The 26842-nt window shown below is 37.4% G+C and overlaps 1 long non-coding RNA gene across 1 annotated transcript; it reads right to left on the reverse strand.

Annotated features, from left to right (window-relative positions):
- Positions 1–588: 588 nt before the first annotated feature.
- On the reverse strand, positions 589–18162 carry LOC104675803. The gene is made up of 2 exons (XR_749835.1): positions 18101–18162; positions 589–2736 (listed from the first exon to the last, which is right to left on the reverse strand). It is a non-coding gene; the product is annotated as an uncharacterized LOC104675803 (long non-coding RNA).
- Between the last annotated feature and the right edge of the window lie 8680 nt (positions 18163–26842).

The raw sequence follows: 26842 nt of genomic DNA on the forward strand, positions 1-26842 counted from the left end.
TGCACCTCCCGGGTTCAAATGATTCTCCTGCCTCAGCCTCCCGAGTAGCTGCGATTACTGGTGCCCACCACCACGCCTGGCTAAGTTTTGTATTTTTAGTAGAGACAGGGTTTCACCATGTTGGCCAGGCTGGTCTCGAATTCCTGGCCTCAAGTGATCCGCCTGCTTCAGCCTCCCAAAGTGCTGGATTACAGGGGTGAGCCACCATGCCTGGCCAAAAATAGACTTAAAAGTTTTTGTGGCCGGGCACGGTGGCTCACGCCTGTAATCCCAGCACTTTGGGAGGCCGAGATGGGAGGATCACGAGGTCAGGAGATCGAGACCATCCTTGCTAACACGGTGAAAACCCGCCTCTACTAAAAATACACAAAAATTAGTCAGGTGTAGTGGCGGGTGCCTGCAGTCCCAGCTACTCCGGAGGCTGAGGCAGGAGAATGGCGTGAACCCAGGAGGCGGAGCTTGCAGGGAGCCCAGATTGCACCACTGCACTCCAGCCTGGGTGACAGCGTTAGACTCCATCTCAAAAAAAAAAAAAAAAAAGTTTTTGTTACAAAATTAGATTAGCAAAAATTGATGTTACTATAATACTTTTTCTCCGTTTTTTCATCTTTTTACTTCTTTGATTTTAATGTTTGTTAAAATTCACATTCCCCTTGAGAACTTTTGTTTATCTTGACAATTGAAGTCCATTAAAAATGCTCATTTAATGCCCTCAAATATTCAAATAAAAAGAATTTGCACTTCAATGCTTTGAGTCATAAATGTAAATGATTTCTAAAGTCCGTTAAAGCCTTACCCTTATGCTTAGTAGGCAGGTCTCCTTTTTACTAATGAGGTTTTAGCAAAGGCATAAAAGGTTAAGTGATTATCTTAGCCAGGGAGAGGCTTTGATAATGAAGGTAGGGACTGTTGCTGTTCTTTTCATCCTAAGCTGGCATTTACCTTAATTCAGTGTTTCTTTGCTTGACAAATAGTACTCCTCAGAGTTTGTGAAAAGATTTCAGAGGGATTCATTCAGTTGGAGGTCTTTGCTTCTTATAATTATTGCAACAGAAACTGGTCCCACGTTACTTATTTAAAAAATCATGTATATAATTATAATAGCACTTTATGTTGTAGAAGTAAGTGCCATTTATGACCCTGATTGTATTAAAAGGACTATGACTTCTGGTATATGAAGTCCTATTTACCTATTTTCCTGGATATTGTGATTCAATTGAGTGTCAAGTCTGGAAATTATTCTACATAATAGTGGGAGAAAAATTTGAAACTATCACCAATCTTGGACGAGAGAGGAGAGGGAAAAATGAGCCATCAGTAGATGGCAGATCACACATTGTGCAATACGCCTATAAGGGCAGTCTACTAAGATTGTGGATGTTTGAGTGATCAGTTTCCTGAGGAAACCAGTGTTTTAGTATCTTCATGGATACAAGATGCCTCCTGCATTTTTCTATCCTTTAAAGATGAACATAGTTGTTCACCAAACACTGAAAACCATAACCTTTAAGAACTAGAAGGTGTATTTGCTGTATCATCCACACACACTCGATCTTCGTCTTCCTTTAATTGACTGTTGGGGGAAAGTACAGTAGAGAAATGAGGTTTGCCTGCAACATTCTCCAGGGTCCATCCTCTAGGTTGCTAGGTGTCTAGAGGCAGGTGTGGTAGTGACAATAGCGACAGTGGTGATAGCAGCATTCCAATTCTACTGGGTATCAGATATGGATATCAGATATATTGGTGGGTCCTTTCATTTAAAATACCAAGTGGTGGCATGATGGCTTTCTGGTGGGTCAATTGTCATTCTGAATGTACTTTGTGAAGGCCCTGACTAGATCCTGCTGAGAAGTCCTGGCCAAAAATATATGTTTGGTATTTCAGGCTCAACCACAGGCAATGACAAAGGCTTTACCGGGCAAACCCCTCTGAGGAAAGTTGCCCTCCCCAGACTTGGGGCAAACCCAGTGCAATCCAATCTTTAAAGAGAATTGCATTCAGGAACTCAGATCCTCCTAATGGCTCATGTTCTTAAACATAGTTGCCTTCCCAACCCAGGTGTCTTCATTCAGAAGTTTCTTTATCTGAGGGCTTCCTGCTGGAGCTTCGGGTGCTTCTGCTTAAGCTTTCTTATGAGTGGAGTGGGAGGAAACCTTAAGAAACCGTTCCCTCCTCTGACTCCATACTCTTCTACTCCTAGCTCTCCCCCTCCCACTCCAACCTCCTGCTCCAAGGTTCGTAATACTACTGGAGATTTTTGTTTGGGGCTTCCTCAATAGTGAGCTGACCCCCATGTCTGTCCTCATTCACTGACCCTCCACCAGTGCACCTTTCTGGGGAATTTAGAAGGCCTGGGTGAGTTGGCAGTTTCCTTGGTTTTGGCCTCTTGCTTATACTATTGCAGTAAGTGATTAAAGGCTTGATTGTTACTTCGATCTTGGCCTGCTGCTTTAATCAACTTCTCCAACAACGGGCAGCTCAGTTCTCTATCCAGCTCAGCTGAGTTTCCGACACTGTTACTCCAGGTCATCCAATGGTTTTGTTTAAAACACCTTATGTAAAATCTCTTCTAGTTTAAAATTCTTAAAGTGGTTTCTTTTTCCTGTGTTGAACAATTGCCCCTGCGGAATTTGTTACCTTTAATTTGAGCTGTTCAGTCTTAGTGGTCAAGCAGGTATTGTAGGCTGGAAAGATCATCCTTGTCACGCCATGACAACGATCTGATCTTTGACAAACCTGACAAAAACAAGCAATGAGGAAAAGATTCCCTATTTAATAAATGGTGTTGGGAAAACTGGGTAGCCATTTGCAGAAAACTGAAACTGGACCCATTCCTTACACCTTATACAAAAATCAAATCAAGATGGATCAAAGACTTAAAGCTAAGACCTGGGACCATAAAAATCCTAGAAGAAAACCTGGGTAATACCATTCAGGACATAGGCATGGGCAAGGACTTCATGTCTAAAACACCAAAAGCAATGGCAACAAAAGCCAAAATTGACAAATGTGATCTAATTAACTAAAGAGCTTCTGCACAGCAAAAGAAACTATCAGCAGAGTGAACAGGCAACCTACAGAATGGGAGAAAACTTTTGCAATCTATCCATCTGACAAAGGGCTAATATCCAGAATCTAGAAAGAACTTAAACAAATTTGCAAGGAAAAAACAACCCCATCAATAAGCGGGCAAAGGATATGAACAGACAGTTCTCAAAAGAAGGCATTTATGCAGCCAACAGACATGCGAAAAATGCTCATTATCACTGAACATTAGAGAAATGCAAATCAAAATCACAATGAGACACCATCTCACTCCAGTTAGATGGTGATCATTCAAAGTAGGGAAACAGCAGATGCTGGAGAGGATGTGGAGAAATAGGAACGCTATTACACTGTTGGTGGGAATGTAAATTAGTTCAACCATTGTGGAAGACAATGTGGCAATTCCTCAAGGATCTAGATCCAGAAATACCATTTGACCCAGCAATCCCATTACTGGGTATATACCCAAAGGATTATAAATCATGCTGCTATAAAGACACATGCACATATATGTTTATTGCGGCACTATTCACAATAGCAAAGACTTGGAACCAACCCAAATGTCCATCAATGACAGTCTGGATAAAGAAACTGTGGCACATATACACCATGGAATACTATGCAGCCATAAAAAAGGATGAGTTCATGTCCTTTGCAGGGACATGGATGAAGCTGGAAACCATTGTTCTCAGCAAACTATCACAAAAACAGAAAACCAGACACCACATGTTCTTACTCCTAAGTGGGAGTTGAACAATGAGAACACATGGACACAGGGAGGGGAACATCACACACTGGGGCCTACTGGGGGGTGGGGAGCTAGGGGAGGGATAGCATTTGGAGAAATACCTAATGTAGGTGACAGGTTGATGGGTGCAGCAAACCACCATGGCACATGTATACCTATGTAACAAACCTGCACATTCTACACATGTACCCCAGTACTGACAGTATAATAAAAAACAATTTAACTGCTCAATGGGTAAGAGAAACATCATGTAGTATTCCTATTCGTTGATAAATGAATAGTATAGAGCAGTATTTCCCGTGCTGTGAGACCTATACCACTAGGAGCATTTGAGTTGATTTTAGGTGGAATGCAAAGTAATTTTCCTTTCATTAGTTATGTTTTAATGTGACAGTGTTTTCAGAAATGTAACTATTAACAAAGTGAATGAATTTTGAGAAAAACATTAAGTAAATCATAACAGAGAAGAAATATGGGTATGGCAAAATCTTGATGGTGGTCCAATACAATTGTTGATATACAATAGACAATAACTGTTAATATTTAGACACTCTAGAGCTTACCTCAGGTTGAGATCTATGTTCTTCCTATCTTCTGCTGCCCCTTCTACAAACTGGCATGTTGATAGGAGAGCAAGGTGACAGGAAGGTGTGTCAGTGAGAGAGAGAAGCAAATATATAATTGGCACCAAACAGTATGCAGCAGAGGTCCCAGGGCAACGGCATGCCCAGGCTCATGAGTTGGGTCTTGCCTCAGAAAGTGAAAGGAATATCATATTCTCTACTTTCTTGATAATTAATCAAAATAAATTTGTCATTTGATTCCTTCTTGTCCTGTGGCAACTATTGTGCTATCTACATGAAGAAAATAAATGAGTCCTAGATTAAAAAAAATAAATAAACATAATGCAAACAGAAAAACGACATTAGCTGAACATTAAGGAAATATGAATAAAATGCTGACTTTAGCTAATAAAATATATGACTATTGATTCACTAATAGTTAAAAAAGGACAATGTATAATGAAAAAGCTGACTCCATATGTTATGTTGATGGTTTGACTGATGAGGACTTTTTTTTTTTTTTTTTTTTTTTGGGACGGAGTCTTGCTCTGTCGCCCGGGCTGGAGTGCAGTGGCCGGATCTCAGCTCACTGCAAGCTCCGCCTCCCGGGTTTACGCCATTCTCCTGCCTCAGCCTCCCAAGTAGCTGGGACTACAGGCGCCCGCCACCTCGCCCGGCTAATTTTTTGTATTTTTAGTAGAGACGGGGTTTCACCGTGTTCGCCAGGATGGTCGCGATCTCCTGACCTCGTGATCTGCCCATCTCAGCCTCCCAAAGTGCTGGGATTACAGGCTTGAGCCACCGCGCCCTGCCGACTGATGATGACTTTTAAGCATTACTTATCCATCTTCCCCTTCTGCCCCCAATCTGGGCAAGTTAATAATAAAGCTTGGGTGTTCCCCTCTTTAGTACTAGTGGCAGATTCAAATCACATAAGCTCCCATCTCCGGACAGGAATGCTCACCTTGGCCCAACACTTTAACCATAATAAAAATTCTAAGAATGGGTGGGTGATGTCACTAACATGGTGGAATAGGAAACTTCTGACTTTCCCTGATACTGGGAAAGAAATCCCAACACCCAGGTTCTTTGTGTAGAGAGGAAGATCTGGACCTCACGTGGAGGACCCAAACCTTAAATTTCCCCCAAGGTATGGTGATTGATTCACAAACTTTAGAAATGCAGGGGATTAGGCATGCCCATGCCCCTCTAGACAGTAGGAAAAAAAGTGGAAGTTTATACATGTGCATAAGCACTGCTAAGGACTTTATCCCCTTGGGAGCACTAAAGAGAAGGAGCTTTAAAAAGCCCACAGCTCTCTGTTTCCCCCCAAGCCCACTTGAGAGGAGTTTACAAAACACCTTTCCAGTAGCTGGCTGGCGGCCTGGATTCTAACTAACTTGCATCCATGGAGGAGTTAAAGAGACAGTCAATTATTAATCCTCCTCTAGTTTGGGAAGGGTCTACACTCACATCAAGTGTCTCAAATCCTACAACATTCACCTAAGGAATAGTATTTGAAATCTCTTAGCTCTGGGTGCCAAGGGACCAGTGTACACATGTCATTGTTCACCAGATGGAAAAAAAGAGATTTTCAAAAATTTTCTCTTATACAAGTCCAGTCTTGGAGAGATGTAGGTGTATTATTTAAAGCACAGAAACCAACACAGAGAATCAAGGAATATGAAGAAACAAGAGAATATGTTCCAAAGAAAAGAGCAAGATAAGTCTCCAGAAATCAACTCAAATAAAATAGAGTATGCAGTTTACCTGACAGAGAATTCAAAATAATGGTATAAAGATGTTCACAGAGGTCAAGACAACAAGGCAAGATGTTGATAACTTCGAAAAAGAGATAGAAAGCATAAAGGAAATACCAGATGAAAATCATATATTTAAAGGATGCTATAACTGAACTAAAAATTTTAATAGAAGGATTTAACATCAAACTTTATGAAGCGGAAGAAAGGATCACTGAAAATAAACCAATATGAGGAACAAAAGAAATTAAAAATAGTGAAGATAGCTTAAGAGACCTATGGAATATCATTAAGTGGGACAGCTTATACATTATTGGCATAGAAGTAAAAGAAGAATGAGCAAAGAACAGAAAACACATTCAAAAAAATAATTGCAGAAAACTGCTCACATCTGGGAAAGGAATTCTGGGAAAGGAATTAGAAAGCCAGATCTATTAAGCCCATAAGATATCAAGAAGATGAATTCAAAGAGACTAACACCATAACAGATCATAGTCAAATTTTCAAAAGTTAAAAACAAAGAGACAGCATTGAAAGCAGCAAGGGAAAAGTGAATCGTTACGTATAGAGGAACTTCCATAAGCTATCAACAAAATTACCACGAGAAACCTTGCAAGTCAAAGGGAGTGGGATGATAAATTCAAAATTCCGAAATAAAAAGATTGTCAACCAAGAATACTATACCCAGAAATCCTACCTTTCAAAAATTAAGAGTTAAGAAAAAGTATCAAATAAAAGCTGAGAGAATCCATTACCACTAGACCTGGATTACAAAAAATGCTGAAGTTTTTCAAGCTGAAGGAAGAGGATGAAAATTGGTAACATAAAAATCATATAAAATACAAAATGCATGGTGAAATTAAGAAAGTACATTATCAAATTCAAAGCACTCTGATACTGTAATGGTGGTGGGAAAATCAATTATTAGTATATTTCTAGTATAAAGATCAATAGGCAAAACTATTTAAAACAACTAAAGTGACAATAATTTGCTAACATTATGAAAAGATGTAAAGTGTGACACCTAAAACACAAAACATGGGAAGAGATGGAGTAAAAGAGGAGTTTGTATATGCCATCAAAATTAAGCTCTTACCAGTTTAACTTGTTATAAGATTTTTTATGTAAGCCTCACGGTGAACACAAAGCAAAAACTAATAGTAGATACACAAAAATAATTGAAAAGGACCAAAGCCTACCTGTACAGAAAACTATCAAATCACAAAGAATGCAAAAGAGGAAGAGGTGAACAAAAGATTACAGAAAACAACTAGGACAAACAATTAACAAAATTGCAAAGTAAGTCTACACCTATTAATAATAGCCTTGAGTATAAATAAATTAAGTTCTCCAAATAAAAGATATAAAGTCGTAGAATAGATTAAAAAACAAGACCTAATTATATGCTACCTGTAGGAGACTCTCTTCACCTATAAGGACACACACAGACAAATTATGAAGGGGAGGGAAAGGATATTTCATGCAATTGAAAACCAAGAACAAGGCGGAATAGCTATATTTGTATCAGATAAAATAGACTTTAAGTCAAAAGCTTTATAAAGCGATGTCATTATGTAATGATAAAATTGTCAATTCAGCAAGAGGATATAATAATTGTAAACATATATGCACCAATACTGGAACAACAAGTATATAAAGCATGTATTATTAGATATAAAGGGAAAGGTAGACTGTAATCCAATTATAGTAGGGGACTTCTTCATTCCACTTTCAAAAATGGGAAAATACTTTAGATATATAATCAACAAAGTAACATCAGAGTTAGACTATACTCTAAGTCAAATGGTCCTCTGATATTTGCAAAACATTTGATCTAACAGCCACAGAATACACATTCTTCCCATTGGCACATGGAGCATCCTCAAAGGTAACTGTATGTTATGGCACAAAATAAGTCATAGCAAAGTTTTAAAAATTAAAATAATGTCAATTTTCTGACCACAATGAGCTAAAATTAGAAATCAACAATTAGAAGAACTTTGTGAACTCTGTGAATACATGGAAAGCAACAACATGCTACTAAATGATCAATGGCTCAATGAAGAAATTAAGATGAAAATTTAAAAAAATTTTAAAACAAATATAAATGAACACAAAACATATCAAATCCTATGGTATACAGCAAAAGCAGGGAATTATGTAACAAAAATACCTACATAAAAAAGTAGTGATATTTCAAATAAGCAACCTAATGATGCACCTCAATGAACTAGAAAAACATAAAACTAACCCCAAATTAGTGGAAGGAAAGAAATAATAAAGATCAGAGCAGAAATAAATAAAATTGAGAAAAAATACAAAACATCAATAAAACCAAGAGTTTGTGTTTTGAAAAAATAAATAAAATTGACAAATCTTTAGCTAGACTAACAAATTCGCTAGACTAATTTTTCTTAAACTATTCAACGAAATTGAAGGAGAGAATTCTTCCACATTAATTCTACAAGGCCATCATTACCCTGATAACAAAACCAGATAAGTCACAACAAAAAAAGAAAACTGCAGGTCACTATCCCTGAGGAATGCAGACACAAAAATCCTCGACAAAATACTAGCAAACAGAATCCAATAGCACATTAAAAATATTATATGCAATGATCAAATACAATTTGTCCCAGGGATGTATGGATGATTTAATGTAAATCAATAAATGTGACAAATCACATCAACAGAATGAAGGACAAAACCCAAATAATCAATCAATGAAGAAAAAGCATTTGATAAAATCCAACCTCTCTTCATGATGAAAACTCTCAGTGAATTAGATATAAAAGAAACACACCTCAACACAAGAAGGCCAAATACGAAATACCTACAACTAACATCAGCCTACCTGGAGAAAGTTGAAAGCCTCTCCTCTAAGAGCTGGAGAGAAACAAAAGTGGAGAAAACAAAACTTTCACTACTTTTATTCAATATAGTACTAGAAGTCCTAGCCAGAGCTATTAGGCAAGAGAAAGAAACAAAGTATATCTAAATTGGAAAGAAGAAAATTAAATTGTCACTATTTGCAGATGACATGATCTTATATTTAGAAAAAACATAAATACTTCACCCCCGTCCCCCCCCCCCGCCCCCGCCCAAACACACTTAGAACTGATAAATGAATTAAATAAAGTTACAGGATACAAAATCAACATACAACAATTAGTAATGTTTCTATACCTCAATAGCAAAAAAGTCTGAAAAAGAATTCAAGAAAGCAATCATACATTGATTTTGTATTCTCAAAGTTTGCTGAAGTTGTTTATCAGATCTTGGAGCCTTTGGGCAGAGACTATGGGCTTTTCTAGATATAGAATCATATCTTCTGGAAGTAGAGATAGTCTGACTTTCTCTCTTCCTATTTAGAAGCCCTTTCTTTCTCTTGCCAATTGCTCTGGGTAAGATTTCTAGAGCTATGTTGGAATTAGAACTAGGAGTGATGACAGTGGTCAGCTTTGTCTTTTTTCAGTTCTCAACGGGAATACTTCCAGGTTTTGCTCATTTAGTATGATGTTACTTGTATCATAAATGGCTGTTATTATTGTGAGGAGATACGTTCCTTCAATGCCTAGTTTGTTGAGAGTTTTTAGCATAAAAAATATTGAATTTGGCCGCGCACGGTGGCTCAAGCCTGTAATCCCAGCACTTTGGCAGGCCGAGACTGGCTGATCACGAGGTCAGGAGATCGAAACCATCCTGGCTAACCCGGTGAAACCCGTCTCTACTAAAAATACAAAAAACTAGCCGGGCGAGGTGGCGGGCGCCTGTAGTCCCAGCTACTCGGGAGGCTGAGGCAGGAGAATGGCGTAAACCCGGGAGGCGGAGCTTGCAGTGAGCTGAGATCTGGCCACTGCACTCCAGCCTGGGCCACAGAGCGAGACTCCATCTCAAAAAAAAAAAAAAAAAAAAAAAAAAATTGAATTTTATTGCCAGTCTTTTCTGCATCTATTGAGATGATCATGTAGTTTTGTTTTTAGTTTTATTTATGTGGCAAATCACATTTGTTGATTGGTGTATGTTGAACCACCTTGCATCTCAGGAATAAAGCCTACTTCATCATGGTGGACTAGCTTTTCAATATGCTGCTTGATTTGGTTTGCTAGGATTTTTTTTTTTTTTTTTTGAGAATTTTTGCATGTATGTTTATCAGAGATGTTGGCATGAAGTTTCCTTTTTTTGTTACTGTTGTCTGTCTGCTAGGTTTTGGCATCAGAATGATGCTGGCCTCACAGAATGAGTTATGGAGGAGTCCCTCTTCCTTAGTGTTTTTGAATAGTTTTAGAAGGATTGGTACCAGCTCTTCTTCATATGTCTGGCAGAATCTGACTGTGAATCTGTTTGATCCAGGGCTTTTTCTGGTAGGTAGGCTTCTTATAACTGATTAAATTTCAGAATTCATTACTGATCTGTTCAGGGTTTAAATATCTTCCTGATTCAATCTTGGGAGGTGATATGTTTCCAGGATTTTATCCATTTTTTTGTCGATCTTCTAGCCTGTGTGCATTGATGTGTTTGTAATAGTCTCCAATGGCTTTTCGTATTTCTATGGTGTTGGTGGTGATGTCCCCTTTGTAATTTTTGATCATGTTTATCTAAATGTTCTTTTTGTTCTTGATTAATCTAGCTAGTGGCCTATCAATGTTATTTATGGTTTTGAAGAACCACTTTTTTATTTTATTGATCTTCTCTGTGGTTTTGCACATCAATTTTGTTTATTTCAGCTCTAATTTTGTTTTTATTTTCTTCTGCTAGTTTCAGAATTGGGTTGCTCTTGTTTTCCTAGTTCCTCTAGGTATGATGTTATGTTGTGAATTTGAGATCTTTCTAACATTTTTATGTGGGAGTTTAGTTGTATAAGCTTTCCTATAACACTGCTTTAACTGTGTCCCAGAGATTCCTGTAACACTGCTTTAACTGTGTCCCAGAGATTCCTGTAACACTGCTTTAACTGTGTCCCAGAGATTCTGATACATTCTATCTCTGTTTTCATTAGTTTCAAAGAATTTATTGATTCCTGTCTTAATTTTATTGTTTACCCAAAAGTCATTCAGGAGCAGATTATTTAATTTGCATTTAATTGTATGGTTTTGAGGGATCTTCTTGGTATTCAATTATATTTTTATTGTGTTGCATTCTGAGAGTGCGGTTGCCATGATTCTAGTATTTGTTTTAAAAATTATTGAGAATTGCTTTACGACTGAGCATGTGCTTGATTTTACAATATGTGCCATGTGCAAATGAAAAGAATGTATACTAAGTTGTCTAGGGGAGTGTTCTGTAGATGGCTGCTAGGTCCATTTAGTCAGGTCTCAAGTTTAGGTCCCAAAAATATTTTATAGTTTTCTGCCTCGACAGTCTGTCTAATACTGTCAGTAGGGCATTGAAGTCTCCTATTATTTCGTGGTTTGTAAACTTTCTTCATTTGTCTCTAAGAACTTGTTTTATAAATGTTGGTGCTCCAGTGTTCTGTGCAAGTGTATTTAGGATAGTAAAGTCCTCTTGTTGAGTTGAACCCTTTATCATTATGTAATGCCATTCTTTGTCCTTTTTGATGACCATTGGTTTAAAGTCAGTTTTGTCTGAAATTAGAATAGCAACCCCTGCTTTCTTTTTTCTTTTCTATTTGTTTGATAGAGCTTTCTCCATCCCTTTACTTTGAGTCTATGGGTGTTATTGCATGTGAGATCGGTCTCTTGAAGACATTGTACAGTTAAGTCTTGCTTCTTTTTCCAGCCTGCCTCTATGTGTCTTTTAAGTGGGATGTTTAGCCCATTTATGTTCAAGGTTAATATGTACATATGCATATTTGATCCTGTCATTATGTTGTTAGCTAATTGTTATGTAGACTTGATTGTGTAGTTGCTTTGTAGTATCAATGATCTCTGTACTTATGTATGTTTTGTAGTGGCTGGTAATGTTTTTTGTTTCCATGTTTAGCACTGCTTTAGGACCACTTGTAAGGGATATTTGGAGGTAACAAATTTCCTTAGCATTTGCTTGTCTGAAAAAAAATTATATCTCCTTTTACTTATGAAACTTAGTTTGGCTGGATATAAAATTCTTGGTTATAATTTCTTTCTTAAAAGATCCTGAATCCTGAATATCATTCTCTTCTAGTTTGTAGGGTTTCTGCTGAAAGGTCCACTGTTAGCCCAATGAAGTTCTCTTTGTAGATGACCTGTCCCTTTTCTCTAGCTGCCTTTAATATATTTCTTTCTACTCTCTACTTCTATGGGACCTGGACCCTGGAGAATCTGATGACTGTTTGTCTTGGGGATGGTCATCTTGTATAATACTTTGCAGAGGTTCTCTGAATTTCCTAAATTTGAATTTTGATTTTTCTAGTGATGTTGAGAAAATGTTTGTGAACATTATCCTCAAATATGCTTTTCATGTTACTTGCTCTTCTCTCTGTCTCTTTCAGGGACACAAATGAATGGCAGGTTTGGTCTCTTTACATAATCCCTTATTTCTTAAAGGTTTTCTTCATTCTTTTCTATTCTTTTTTCTTCATTTTTGTCTGAATTGATTTGAATAACTGGTCTTTGAGCTCTGAAACTCTTTCCTCAGCTTTGCCTATTCTGCTGTTAATATTTTCAATTACATTATTTCAGCTCTTGAATCATTTTCTTGGGTTCCCTAGATTCCTTAATTCGGGTTTCAACTTTCTCCTGAATCTTGATGAACTTCATTACCATTGAGATTTTGAATTCTTGTCTGTCTTTTTAGCCATTTTTGTTTGGCTAGAAACCATTGTTGGGGAGCTATTGTGGTCATAAGGAGTAAGGAGACACTCTGGGTTTTTGAATTGTCAAAGTTCTTGTGCCTTTTCTTTCTTATCTGGTGATGTGCCCTTAACTGTGGTGTAATTTGAATATGGTCAATTGGCTTCATTTCTGGGTATTTTCAGAACACTAAGGCTTTGTGCAGGATCTTTATTTATGGCTACGGCAGCACTACTCACGATAGCCAAGATATGGAAACAATGTAACTATCCATCGACAGGTAAATGAATTTTTAAAATCTAGTACATATACATAATGAAATATTATTTGGCTATAAAAAGAATGAAATTCTGTCATTTGCAATGAGCCCGGAGGACATTATGTTAATTGAAATAGGCCAGCACAGAAGATAAGTATCCCATGTTGTCACTCGTATGTTAGAGCTAAAAAAGTAGATCCCATAGAAGTAGAGAGTAGAATAGTGGTCACCAGAGGCTGGGAAGGGTAGGGGGAAAGGATGGGAAGAAGTTGGTTAATGGGTACAAAATTGTAGTTAGATAAGTTATAATGTTCTGTAGTATAGGTGGGTGACTATAGTTAACCATAATTTATTGTATATCTTAATATAGCTAGAAGAGAGGATTTTGAATGTTCTGAGCACAAAGACATGATAAATATTTGAGGTGATGGTTATGCCAACTGCTCTTATTTGATTATTACACACTGTAGACATGTATTGAAATGTCAGATGTATCCCATATACATATGCAATTATTATGTATCAGTTTTAAAAATCTCAAGCCTGTCTCCTTTTCTCGCTATTTAAACCATTTGGAACTATTTTGGGAAGGATCCCTTGCTCTTTGAAAAAACACCTCATTATAGAAAATATTTTCATAACCTCTTGGGGGACGGTGTGTGTGTGTGTGTGCATGCATGTGTGACATCATTGGTCTTGACATCCAAATCAAATTTTGGGCAGGGATTCATCCTGTTTCTTTAGAGTGGCAATTAACACCATCCTAATGTAAGATGTTAACATTAGGGAAAACTTGATGGTGGGTATTCAGGAATTCTCTTTCTTTGCAATTTTTCTGTAAATCTAAAACTGCTCTAAAAGTTTATTTTAAAAAAGTCATTGCATGATAGTTCAAGATGACACAAGTATAAAATAACTCAGTCTTTGGGGTCCATGCTGACTTCTAGGTGAGTCTGTTTCTTCAAGAAACCATGTCGTTTTGCCAGAAAACTCTTTGCCTAGGTATAAGTAAGATTAAGTTTAAGCCAAATTTCACTATAGAGTAAATTGGGTTTCCTGGTAATTTACTTTCATTAGACAATTTTATTTTAGCAAAGCAGATAATAGATTTGTATATTTTTCCTGAATCAGTCATGAAGATGGCAATTTTAGAGAAATGGCTACCCCTTGCATAGCCATTGCACTTTGATCTGAAATAGTAATAACCTTATGATTATTGTTCCAAAATGTCTAAAACATAACTCATAAAACACACTTGATTTGTGCTGGCTTTATAAAGGGCATGTGTAGTTCAGAGCAGAAGTCTAATTATTAGACTGAATAAATTGCTTTCATGGCACATTGCTTATATTTCTAATAGTACCTATGTATTTGCAGCTTGTATAATAATAAGATAATCTTACACACTAATACCCGGAGAAGTACTAAGCCCCTTCTCGGCATTATCCCCTTTAATCCTCACAGTACATCAGAGGGAGGTACACTGGTTTTTAAATGAGAAAACTAAAGCCTAGTAGAGGCTAAGGAACTTGCTTAAGGTCTCTCAGATCATAAGCCACAAAGCTGGATTCAATTCCAGATCTGTATGACTGTAGACCCTGAGCTTTCCCCAGTAGAGTATAGCACTTGTTATTTACACACCAATGTCCCTCAACTAGGCTTGAATTCCTTAGGAGTGAGAACTGTGTTTTATTCATTTTTGGATCCCCAGATGTAATTTAGACCTACACCTGAAAAAGTGTACACTATATTTATTCTTCCTTTTCCTTTAATACATAAGTTTGGTTACCTCAATCACATATAAGAATAATCCTCGTAATTGTTTTTAGCTGCTCAAGTAATCATAATTATTATGGGGAATTAATACAGATAGAATACTTTGCTTACAGAATTATATAGAAGAAAAAACTCATTCTTGATGGTATATGCTACTGAAATTCAGTTGTGTTGTTGCCCTAAATTATAGCTTAGCAATCACTTTTTCCTCTGCTGGGAGAGCCATTCTTGGCCTGCTTCCAAAAACTCTGGTAGAGGACAGCATACAAGAGCTCTTGTGGGAGAGCATGCGAAATTGTTATTGTTTGTCCCTGGATTCTGGATTATGATCTTGCTACCTAACATATAAGCCCCTTAAAATTGCTATTAGATACCAGATAGCTCTCCATTATGAAGCACTGTAGTATGTCATAACGATTTTATAACTTAAAATATTTCTATATCAAGAGTCATCAGGTTAACATAATGAGAACTATATGTCAGGTTCTGTGGAATTGTTTGTACTCTATCCTGATAAAATGAATCTGGCATGAAGTATTATTCTTTCTTTATCTGAATAAGTGCTTTATCATCACAGGTATGATGTGGATTAGATCCTGCTCTCTTAACGTAATCAAAAGAAGACACTTCCTTTGTTGCAGCTAGTAATGTTCTAAGTGATGGGCTGCTTTAGATTTGTGGAGGCCTTTCAAACAAATCCAGGGCATGTTCTTTTGTCTATGGGTTCTCTCTCTGGCTTTGCATAGGGTGGAAAGTCATTGCAACTCTTTCATCAAATTGAATTAAATTGCTTAAGTCTTTGTAACCTGTATGAACTCAGATATCCTTGTGCAATTACAGTGTTCAATATTCAGGACTCACAATAAGGAAAGTACCTGGTTTGAACGGGTGCTAGGTCATGAGGGAGCAGTGCAGGCATGAAGATAAAAGCCCCCATTTCTAGTCTTTGTTCTGCTGCTAGCTCACTCTGTGACCCTGGTCAAGGCCTTTTACTTCTTGGAGAACTGGATTCCTCTTATGTAAAGTGGAGAAGGTGGTGCAGGTGATCTCTGAATATAATATTTTACAGCTTTAGAATTGCATTGTAGGAGTGAAGTTCTTCTCATATGGTCTGCGAGAACTTTATACTCTGATTTCATTAATAATAAGTCTGAATTTCTGTAGTTCTGAGTTCTGGAGGTAACACAATTGTCTGAAAATAATTTATGTACTTAGATTTCGATTTGGGGAGATTTATATTAGGAAAAAATGTTTAATTTGGTCTTATTTACAATTTTCACAGAAGTATATAAATAATAAAAGGAAATCAATAGCAAAAAGGTATGTGAATCTATTAGGTTCAACTCCTTCCCCCCAAAAATGTTTGGCTCAATGAAGAGTCTACCTGTTTATTTACTTAGTTGATTTTCTGCCGCTGAAAAACATTTTAAGGCTGTTGCTCAACTACTGCTTCCACAAGTGCCTGTTTTGGAGGTGTATCTTGGGTTCTTTATTCCCTGACTTGAAGAAATAGATTTATTTGATGAAAGGGAGTCATAGAAAGCACCGGACTGTGACATGAGTGTGGGAGTATCATATAGGTAAGGGTAAGGGGCGTTGGATAAATGAGTGATTAGAAAGGATTTTGGAGGTGCTGACTGGATTTGAAAGTGAGCTTTTATTCAAGATAGGGGAATAGTAAATCAAATTTTTATCTTTGACTATGTCCTTGGGTAGGCAATAGTCTGGACAGGTACAACTAACTCTCAGCCTGAGGAATTCCAGAGCATTCTGGCATTTCTGCCCGACTAAACACAAGTAGTGTTACTATCAATGATAAAGAGATAAAAGAGTTCTCCTCCTTCTTCCAAGACTTAGAACATGCTTTAATGCTATGGAAAGCTGGGAAACTGAACACAGGTGTAAATGTTAAAATTATAATTGCTGACATTTATCAAGAATTTTCTGAGCTCTTGGAACTGTGCTAAATTCCTTTTGTGTATTATCTCGTTTCATTTATGTATTCATTCATATTTATTCAATATTTATTCAACAGGTACATGCCAGGCATACTTTTGACACTTAGAACATAGGAATAAACAAAATACAAGAAATCCCTTTTTTTACTTGACTTTATACCCAAGTCAAGCATCCATTAATATAAGGGTGAAGAGGGACATACAAGAAATATATTTCTAAGTTATATAATACATAAAGTGATGGAAAATACTTGAAGAAATTAGAATTTGAAAGTTAGGAAATATTGCATATGTCAATATATACACATAATTTTAAATATGGTGGCTAGGGAAGTCCTGATTGAGAAGTTGACATTGGAATCAAAGGCTGAAGGAGGTAAGGAAGCAAGCCAAGCAAACATCTGGGGGAAGAGACTTCCAGGCAAAGGGAAAAGCAACTGCAAAGATCCAAAGGAAGAACTGTGCTGTATGGTTAAGAAATAGTGGGGAGACTAGTGTGGCTGCAGCAGCAAGAGTATTAGGATAGTATCATAGGAAATAAGGTCATAGAAGTGGTCAAATAATGATGGGAGTTGGGGGGAGATGATGAACAGATTTTGAAGGTATTTCTATTTGAAGAGGGTTTTGAACAGAGAAGTGTCATGATCTGGCTTAAGTCTTCACAGTAATGCAATGAATGCTGTGCTGATAATAGATTTTTTGGATACATAGGTGGAAGCTCAGAGATCAGTTAGGAAATTATTGCAGGAATCCAGATTAGAGTGTCAGGGTGGTTGCAATGAGGTTGTAAAACGTGGCCAGGTTCATATCTTTAAAGGTAGAAACTACAAGATTTGCTGACATTTTGGATATTTGATATGAGAAATAGCAACGTGTTAAGGATGATTTCAAGGCGTCTGGCATAAGAAACCCTAAGGCTTTTGTCTTGAGGACAGGGAAAATGGAATTTTAGTATACTGAGATGAGGAAGTCAGTAGATGGAGCAGTTTAGGAAAGGGGGGAAATCAGGAGTTTGGTTTTGTATATTTCAAATTTGAAATGTTTATAATGTATCTAATTAGAGATTTCCAGTAGGCAGTTGTATATGCAAATTATTTAATCCTTTTAACAACCATAGGAGGTATGTTTTATAATTATTCTGATCACAGAGGGGGCATGTAATTAATATCTTGATTACAGATGTTCTAGGGCACATAGATAGTAAGCAGCTGAGTAGCCATTTGAATCCAGGCACCCTGAGTCCAGAGCCATGTTACTCACCCTGTAGATTTGCTGTCTTTCTCAGCCATCTTAATCAGACTCCCAACATGTTTTTTTGTAGAAATTGACAAGATGATTCATAAACTTATATGGAAATGCAAAAGTCTTATATTGGCAAAAACAATTTTGAAAAAGAATAAAGTTAGACGAATCTTACCACCTAATAGTACAATATAAAGCCATAGTAGACAATATGATATTTGTGTAAGGAGAAACAGCAACAACGTTTTTTGAAAGCCTATAAATAGAGACACATATGCAATCAATTGATTCTTAACAAGTTTCAAGGTAATTTAATAGCAAAAGCTTTGTATTTTTAATAAATAGTGCTGAAACAACTGGACATCCACATGCAAAACCCCTCATAATCTCTATTTTATGCCATATAAAAATTAATTTGAAATATATTACAAACCTAAACATAGGAGTGCAAACAACAAGAATTCCAGAAGAAAACAGGAGACTATATTTGTGAACTTTGGGTAGCCATAATTTTTGACAGAACATAAAAGCATTCAATATTAGAAATAGAATTTAGGCTTTTCTACTAAAATTCAAATCACCTGCCCATCAAAAGGAACTGTTAAGAAAATAAAAAGAGGAAAAAATGGCAAATGGGATGCAGGGTTAGCTTGCAGCTCCCACTTGGACAGACGGAGCAGTGTGTGGAGACTCACACTGTGAACTTTGGCTCCAAAAACTACTACAGGAATATACCAGGAAAGCTGAGAGGATCCACAGACCCTTCAAAGGAAGCAGATTGCTGCTGTAGGCCCCTGGAGACAGCCAAAACACTGTGAGTATAAAAAGGGTGAAAGCATGAAACGGGAGTTGTCCGCCCCAGAACACACACCCTCACTGGGGAACCTCTATGATGTGGCCTTACCTGGAGTTGAGAGAAACTTAAAGAGCCAAGCAAAATACAGAGGTAGAAGAAGCAGCAGGAAGAGCCCTGTGGGCACTCTTGGTCCCCAGGGAAGCTATTTCCAACTTTGTCTCACAGGGGTAGTTGGGGAGGACTGACAGAGAAACTGGGAAAAAAAACACAGGGAGAAGAAAACTTCCAGCCGTATTTTGTTACAATGTTGACAGAACGTGAAGTTTCCTGGACAGAACCTGGGGGAGGGGGTGGATAGCCAGTGTAGGCACAGCACAGAAGTTGCAGCAGACACAGGGAGGCACGAAACTTGAAAGCCCTGCTTGTTTTCTCAGCCAGGAGACTGGTAACCTGGGCTAGATTCTCAGTCCTGCACGCCTACTGCCTGGAGATAAACTCAGTGCTGTTGGGTGGGGCAGTAAGAATGAGACTAGCCTTTTGGGCTGCATGGGAGTGGGGTGAGACCTGTAACTGCTGGCTTTTCCCCACTTCCCTGGAGACCTGTATGACATCAGATGCAGTCATAATTCCCCTGTGAACATAACTCCATTGGTCTGAGAACCACACCTCTATCCCGCACAGTAGCCCCAGCAAGCCCCACCGAAAGAGAGTCTGAGTTCAGACATGCCTAACCCCGCACCCACCATAGGCACATAGACCAATGGAACAGAATAGAGAACCCAGAAATAATGCCAAATACTTACAGCCAACTGATCTTTGACCAAACAAACAAAACATAAACAAAAACATAACGTGGGGAAAGGACACCCTATTCAACAAATGGTGCTGGGATAATTGGCAAGCCACATGTAGAAGAATGAAGCTGGATCCTAATCTCTTACCTTATAAAAAATCAACTCAAGATGGATCAAAGACTTAAATCTAAGACCCAAAACCATAAAAATTGTAGAAGATAATATTGGAAAAATCCTTCTAGACATTAGCTTACGCAAACACTTCATGACCAAGAACCTAAAAGCAAATGCAATGAAAACAAAGATAAATAGATGGCACTTAATTAAACTAAAAGGCTTCTGAACAACACAAGAAATAATCAGCAAAGTAAACTGACATCCCACAGAGTGGGAGAGAATCTCCACAATATATACATCTGACACAGGACCAATATCCAGAATCTACAAACAAACCAGCAAGGAAAAAACAAACAATCCCCTGTAAAAGTGGGCTAAGGACATGAATAGACAATTCTCAAAAGAAGATAGACAAATGGCCAACAAATATATGAAAACATGCTCAACATCATCTATGATCAGAAAAATCCACATCGAAACCATAATGTGACACCACCTGACTCTTGCAAGAATGGCCATAATAAAATAAATAAATAAATCATTTAGAAACAATAGATGTTGGTGTGGATTTGGTGAAAAGGGAACACTTTTACACTGCTGGTGGGAATGTAAACTACTATAACCACTATGGAAAACAGTGTGGAGATTCCTTAAAGAACTAAAAGTGGAACTACCATTTGATCCAGCAATCCCACTACTGGGTATCTACCCGAAGGAAAAGAAGTCATTCTATGACATAAGACACTTAAGACACTGAATGTGCATGTTTATAGCAGCACAATTCGAAGTTACAAAAACATAGAACCAGCCTAAATGCCCATTAACAGCAAGTGGATAAAGAAAATGTGATTTATATATATAAATACACACCATGGAATACCACTCAGCCATAAAAAAGGAATGAAATAATGGCATTTGCAGCAACCTGGATGGAGTTGGAGACTATTATTCTAAGTGAAGTAACTCAGGAATGGAAAGCCAAACATTGTATATTCTCACTCGTATGTGTGAGCTAAGATATGAGGATGCAAAGGCATAGCATGATACAATGAACTTTGGGGACTTGGGAAAAGGGTAGAAGAAGGGTGAGGGATAAAAGACTACACATTGGGTACAGTGTACACTACTCGGGTGATGGGTGCACCAAAATTTCAGAAATCACCACTAAAGAACTTATGTAACCAAACATTTATTATGTAAATAAATAAAGGAAACGATACTACGTGCACATGCTTAAAATTAGAGAGCATAGAAAGACTTTTTAAAAAAAGAAAAAGGTAAGCCCAAAATTTGGAGAAAATATTTGCAATACATTCACCTGACAAAATAATTGTATCCCCAAACAACATAATGCCTAAACTGTAAAATAATTTAACATAAAACATGTATTACAATGCATAAATGAAGTGTAGTCAGATGCTTATAATTAAAGGTAGAATCATTTTGGATATGACAGGTGTCATTCAGAATGATACCAGTACTGTCCTTGTCATGATGTTGCTGTCCTTGTCATGATTTTCTGAAACAGAGAACCACTGCAAGGCTCTGAACAAAACGAAGTACAGAACTCTCTTCCCTTTGTTTTCGTGGCAGTTGAATTCCTAAAAATTTCAGTATATATTAAAACGATATAAAATATACTTTGTTTATATGCATATAATGCAATATGTGTCTTGGCTTGGGTTATTATTAAGCTTTTCACAACCACAAGAAATCCCTATGAAATATTAAAAATTTGAGCAGGCTATAATTCTTCAATGTGTGAGACGTACAACTCATTGCAGATCCAGACTTATAAACAGTTTTAGGATGTCTTAATCATGGTGACAATTAAAAAGAAAACCTCCCCTACAGATTTCTAAAATGTTTCCTAGGGGGTAATGCTATTTATAAAGAGAACCACTGTTCCATTACACAACCGAGAAAAACAGAAACGTTTTCTGGCTTGGGTAGTACCTGAATGGGGAATTCTCTGTTCCTGCTGCCTTACTTCTTCCCACAGATGAATGCATAAGTAAAGGTCTACTGGTTTCTATGTTTTAGAATACTTATTTATTATTTTAGAAATAAAGGTGTTCTATTAGCAAAATGATGGAGACCACCATTGCTGAGTTGTTGCCTGGCACACATAAGGAAACCAACAGCTGTTCCTTGGTTGACTGCTCATAAAAACTGACAAATTGAATACTTTCAACCTTGACAATTAATTAAATACATTTAGAGAGGTGCCAGATTAAAAGCTGAGCCCTGCAAATGGTTTGGCATAGATGAAAGGACCTTGCAAGCTAGGCTCATAAGTTCCACTGGGCTTCAGGTTAACAGTGCCTGGGACCTTTGCTCTCCCTCCGGGTTTGAAAAATGCCCTCAGAGCTTCTGTCTTTGGTAACGGTTGTGCAAACAGACTTTGCGTTTCAGAGCAACCTCTTCTTGAAAGGCATCCAGAAACAGTACTTCTCTTGTCTCTCTGTGGTTTTGTCACTAACATAAATCTTGTCTTCCACCTCATATGTATTCAGTATGAATAAACCAGTTAGCAAATGGCATGGTCTTTTCATCAGGCATATAGTTGTATTCATGTTTTTTATTCAAAAGCATGGGTCACTCACTTGGAGTGATTGGAGTACTTAAGCTCCATCTCAAGGTGCTATAGACAGTCTCTCAGATCACTTCCACAAAAATAAAAATAAAAAAGGGTAGGGGAGCAAACAATTTTAGAAAGACACTCTGAACATTGTTCAACCACAACCCCGCTTTGAAAATACCACTTCCAATTGGGGCTTTCAGCAGCAGCCTCTGTCACAAACAAATAGTGACTCATTCTGACATTATGTTCTTGGGTTTTTGCAGATATTAAAGTCTTAGTAATATGTGTCCAACAGAGTCAAGCTAGCAATAAAATGATCCAGAATGATGGTGAAAGCTCCTTTTTATTTAATTCCACCTGGAACCATGAGAAAGCGGTGATTTGAAAATTCAGTGCGTATGCCTTTCACGGAAGAGAACATCTTCATTTCCCTTTACACATTAAAAACATTTCCCCAGATGCCCTGAAAGTCAAAGCTGCAGGGATCCGTAAGGTGTCAGTACAGCATCTAATCTGATAACTAAATCTTCCTTGCAAGCCACCATGACTGAAACAAACCCATTTTTATTAGAGAACATGTGAGATTTGTAAATGGGACAGACCTTTGGAGACCCTGGTAGGGGCAGAACCCACACACTTGCATTTTTAAAACTGTTCGCTCCTAAATATTAGAAGTCTTCTTCCCCGGTACCAACGACTTAACTCCTGATTTGGTTTCCATTCTCAATACCATCATGTTCATTTTTGTTTGCATAAATAGCACTTTGAATAAGTTGTTTTAAAAAATTGACTTCAAGAAATGAGCAAAGTTCTTGCAGTTGTCTTCTGACTGCTGAGTGATAGAATGGAACTTTCATTACTTTTTTTTTTTCTTTTGGCTGAGCCAATATTCTTTTTTTTAAGTTTTAGTGGCAATTATTTTTAGAAGAGACTGTCTTCATTGAACACAAAAACATTAAAGAAAATCTAACTTTGTAAGTCAGTCGTACAACCAATCTCTGCCATTTTTTTCTGCCTGGGTTTTCCCTACTAGAAGTGAGTAAGAAGGACTGATAGGGAGAAGTCAGTGATGAGTTTCTTTAAGATGACATCAATCACTAATTTCATCATTCAGACCTTCAGCAGCCAGTTATTGGATACAATAGACCAGGAAAGAATAAAAATATTGTCAGGATATGACCAAACAGAATAAAAGGAGGCACCTATCAATTATATTTTATTAGATAATCTTATCCATATGGGGATGAATAGTGTTGTATATCTCACAGTAGACAGCCTTTATTGAACTCTACTAAGCAGTACTGTTCAATTATGTTGGATTAGCAAATCCATCTTTGCCTCTGTTATGCTACAAAGAACTGTAACTGAATTAAAGCAGCCTATAAACCTTGAATATGGGGAAATTAATTCTCTAAAATATTGGTCTGTTGTAAATAATAAATCATACCAACATGAGATAAATACTGTTAGATTAGATCCAGTCCTGTGTTCTAGTCTCTAACTTTGCACCAGAAGGTATTTGTCATTGTGTAGTACATCCCAGAGAGCCCACAGGATTAAGGTATACATATGCACTTAATTTTTTTTTTTTTTTTTTTGCTGGATGTAGAGGCTCACACTTGTAATCCCAGCACTTTGGGAGGCTGAAGTTGGTGGATCACCTGAGGTCAGGAGTTCAAGACCAGCCTGACCAACATGGCAAAATCCCATCTCTATTAAAAATACAAAAATTAGCTGGGTGTGGTGGCAGGTGCCTGTAATTCCAGCTACTGGGGAGGCTGAAGCAGGAAAATTGCTTGAACCCAGGAGTCAGAGATTGCAGTGAACTGAGATCGCCCATTGCACTCCAGCATGGGCGACAGTGCAAAACACCGTCTCAAAAAAATTTTTTTTTCTTTTTTCCTTTTTTTAAGCTATTGATATTAGGGCAGAGAATGGAACTCATAATAGCCTTCAGTACATGTCACATTATAATGGTTTCATGCAAAGCTTTATGACTTTTTATTTTAATTTTTTCTATCTTGGCCGGGCGCGGTGGCTCAAGTCTGTAATCCCAGCACTTTGGGAGGCCGAGACGGGCGGATCACGAGGTCAGGAGATCGAGACCATCCTGGCTAACACGGTGAAACCCCGTCTCTACTAAAAATACAAAAACTAGCCGGGCGAGGTGGCGGGCGCCTGTAGTCCCAGCTACTCAGGAGGCTGAGGCAGGAGAATGGCGTAAACCCGGGAGGCAGAGCTTGCAGTGAGCTGAGATCTGGCCACTGCACTCCAGTCCGGGCGACAGAGCGAGACTCCGTCTCAAAAAAAAAAAAAAAAAAAAAGTCTATCTAATTTGTTTGCTTTATATGTGTTCTTAAATATATATTCTTGTAAAATATGTGGTATTGATTTGTTCTTAATTTACATAATGATTTTGCACTATAAGTCACAGTCTGCTCACTTCTTATAATGTTAAGATCTATCAACATTATTTTGTGTGCATCTACCTTGTTGCTTGTTAGAGCTGCATAGTACTCCTGGTATACAATTCCATTTTACAAATCTTTCACCCTAAAAATAAATATTGAACATACCCTTTATTTCCATCACCATAAACAATGTCATAATGAACGTACTTGAGTGTATGCCCTTACAAATCTCTGAGAGAACTTTCCTGGGATATAGATATGCAGCAGTGGGATCACTGAGTCATAAAACATACATATACTTAATTTTTATGAACACTGTCATACTTCTTTCTGGCCCAGCAGGATCAGTTAATTATTGTTCCCATTTGCAGCGCACCAGTGTTCAGGTCCACAGTTTCCCAACGTTAGATATTACGCATCTTCCTGATTTTTGCCATTCCCATAAATACACTTTGATTTTTTTCATTGTTGACTTAACTAGCATTTTTTCTACTAATTGTGTTTTTGAGCATCTTTTCTGGCCTTGTTAGGTGAGTTTCTTATAGTTTTCTATTATGTTTACTTTTTCTTTATTGCCAAGAGATCTATTTTTATAATCTAAGTGTTATTTTCTTATTAGTTTTAAAGGTTGCAAATATCTTCTCCCAGTTTTCCAATCTACCCATTATTTTATTATGTACTTTAGGAAATCCTTGGTTTTAATGTAGTCAAATCCATTTTTAAAACTTATAGCCTTTTGAATAATTATTTCAGAATATGTACCTACAAATTTGATCAAAAATGTGTTATTTTACACGTTCTTCTGTTTTTTGGTGGTTTTGTATTTACATTTGGTTTTTAATTCATTTATTTCTCACTTGGTGTGCCATTAAAACGTAAAAGTCCAGTTCTATTTTTCTTCATATCTAGTTTGTCATAACATTGTCAACTGAACAATCCATTCCTTCATCATTGCTTTGTGGGACTATCTTTATCATATATCAAAGTTTTCACATGTGCAGGAATTATTTCTATTTCTTCTATTACATTTTATTAACCTATTAGTCTAAGTCCATTTTTCGGTTTCTGTATTGACATCATATCTCTTTTTAAAATTGCTATAGTTTAGTAATATATGTTAATTTCTAGTAGGGTTAGTTCCTTGTCTTAGTCTTCTTTTTAAAAATTGACTTAACTATGCATTTTTTCCCCCCCAAGACATAGTCTTGCTCTGTCTCCCAGGATGGAGTGCAGTGGTGTAATCTCTGCTCACTGCAACCTCTGCCTCCCAGGCTCAAGTGATCCTCCCACCTCAGACTCCTGAGTAGCTGGGAATACAGACATGTGCCACCACATCCGCCTAATTTTTGTACTTTTTAGTAGAGATAGGGTTTCACCATCTTGCCCAGGTTGGTCTCGAAATCCTGAGCTCAAGCTACCTACCTGCCTCAGCCTCCCAAAGTCCTGGTATTATAGGCAGGAGCCACCGTGCCTGGCCTGACTTAGCTGTACTTTGGCTTTTCTTCCATATAAACTTTAGAATGAGTTTTTAAATGCCTCCAGCTGTACTTTCTATTACTATTTGGTTGAATTGACAGATACATTTGGGAGAGAATTGACCTCTATCCCATATTAACTATCCCATGCATAAACATGGCATAATGCCCAATTTATTCAAATTTTCTTTTATGTCCTTTAATATAGTTAGCACATTTTCTCTGAAAGGTTTTATGCATTTATTATTGGGGTTATTTCTGTATACTTTACATTCTTTATTGGTATTGTTAATAATATCTTGAGACTGAGCACATTTTGTGAAATAAGGTAAGTCAAAGGGTCTTATTTGTGGTAAACTTTTTGGCAAAAAATATATGTTGAGTTGGCTGTATTTGCAGAAGAATGAAATGTTTCATACTAATGACCACTCTGCAAAGGTGACTTGTGCCCATTTTTCTGGATTGTCACCAGCACCAATCTCTCTTCTTGTTTGGTGCTAGAGACTATGCTTCCCCATGTCTCCTTCGATCAGAGAGAGATGTATGAGATTTGGGAGGCAGAAGTAAAGCAGGCATCATTATT

This window comes from Rhinopithecus roxellana, chromosome 11 (assembly GCF_007565055.1).
Source record: "Rhinopithecus roxellana isolate Shanxi Qingling chromosome 11, ASM756505v1, whole genome shotgun sequence".
Taxonomy (NCBI): Eukaryota; Metazoa; Chordata; class Mammalia; order Primates; family Cercopithecidae; genus Rhinopithecus; species Rhinopithecus roxellana.